At 41.1% G+C, this 1,742-nt stretch overlaps 1 protein-coding gene across 1 annotated transcript in view; it reads left to right on the top strand.

The window, feature by feature from the left end:
• Positions 1-130: 130 nt before the first annotated feature.
• Positions 131-1,742, top strand: part of LOC106013387 (excitatory amino acid transporter 1-like) — a gene marked incomplete at both ends in the record, with an annotated part of 12,563 nt that continues 10,951 nt past the window's right edge. The window contains 1 exon segment of the mRNA XM_035972793.1: positions 131-400.

Below are 1,742 nucleotides of genomic sequence, written 5' to 3'. Positions count from 1 at the left end.
TCTCTCTCTCTCTCTCTCTCTCTTTCTCGCTTTCTTTCTCTCAGCGTGTATGTGTGACTCGGTAAGGTATTGAGGGGAAAGAAAAGCCTTGTCTCAGTCACAGATTCCAGATGTCTCAGTCTACGCAGTACTAAATTCTGTTTTTGACGTCGTCTAAAAGATATTCATTTTCGTTATTGATCCTTCCACGAGGATTATTTTTACGACAGTTCAGTTTGCTCGGGTGTCAATGCAAGGTTCCCTACAGTGTCATATTTTGTGAACGGCAAAAGGATTTGTGAAAAACGAAAAATTTGAAAAAAGTTTCTTGATCTCCAGCCAGGATATTTACGTCTTGTGGGACTAGTGTTCTTCTGCGTCTGTTTTAAAGCAATACGTCCGATCTGGATGTCCGATCTGGGTGAGTATTTCCTTTTATTCACGTGATCATGAAAGCATGCATGAATAACGGTTTGATCGACTTTGATTTTTAAAAATCTCATTAAGTTATTCCGCCTTACTGTTCGTTTCCATCGCTGGTTGTCCAGCCATATCCATCACAGGTTTGCATTCGGAGCACCGGGGAACAGCGACTGCACTTAGCGAATACCTCATCTTGGTGGTATTGATCATGGTATAGATGCGACCCGCCGACATTAACATTTTGTCTATAAACTTATTAAATGCTACCTTCTACCGTAAAAATAATATCAAATTCGGAACCAGCGTAACAAAATTGACAAATTGACTGGCAGGTGACTCTTTTTCTTTTGGGATTTAGAAGATTGCAAAAAAAGAAATATTTTATCAAGATTGCATCATTTAGTAGTTTCTTATCAGAACGAGACAGGACAAGTCATCTTTAACTAATTTCGTCAGAATTGGGAGAGACGAGCTGTGAATCCCTTTGAAGTTTGCCCCCGTGCGGGAATGAAGTTTGCTTGCAAAACCTTAAAAATTATTATCGCAGCTACAAACTAATTTCATTTTCGGAATCAGCGTGTCAAAAGAAGCAAAGTGGCTCTCAAGGAACCTGATTTGATGCGATATATGTAAACTTTAGCCAACTTTGTCTTTGAATTGTCAAAAACACAACAACACACATTAGCTGTATTCGATACTGTAGGCAATTACGCCAAGATAAACTGTAACCATAGAGTTATCCCCTTTTAAACCTATAGTGTATATCTATGACTGTAACAAAGAAATGTATATAGTAAAATACTAGTCGCTGTTCCCCGGTCGTTGTTCCCCGGTAAAATGACGTCAGCAGCCGCTGTTCCGCGGGCTAGCCGTTTGCTCTGACCCCTCATACCCGCTTGGTTTCACGCACCTGTTGAGATAGCTGAACCAAACAATGCGTATTTGAATGAAACAAAAACATAAACACGGGTTTTCTTTTCTAGGTTTCTACATCGAAATCTGATAAACAAAATCTCTATACACTTTACACATTAGGTTCAAAATATCTTCTTTTTTCTTTAGGACACTTTGCCACCCTGTTTTTGGAATCTATGCGAAAGGGACGCAAAATGAGAAACAGTAAATCGGGAGTTTTTACCATACGTGTCGTGGACATGGGTCACTCGGTGTGGTGGTGTGCTTAGCCTCAGCGGATGACTTCTTGCCGGACATTTTTTGTATCTCGTGTTGTCGCTGGCTCCCCGACCCGCCATCCCGTTCGCTCTCTCTCTCTCTCTCTCTCTCTCTCTCTCTCTCTCTCTCTCTCTCTCTCTCTCTCTCTCTCTCTCTCTCTCTCTCAC

The sequence above is a fragment of the Aplysia californica genome, unplaced genomic scaffold (assembly GCF_000002075.1).
Source record: "Aplysia californica isolate F4 #8 unplaced genomic scaffold, AplCal3.0 scaffold00848, whole genome shotgun sequence".
In the NCBI taxonomy this organism is placed as follows: Eukaryota; Metazoa; Mollusca; class Gastropoda; order Aplysiida; family Aplysiidae; genus Aplysia; species Aplysia californica.
Note: the sequence above shows the minus strand (reverse complement) of the source record. Positions and strands in the feature narration are given on the sequence as shown.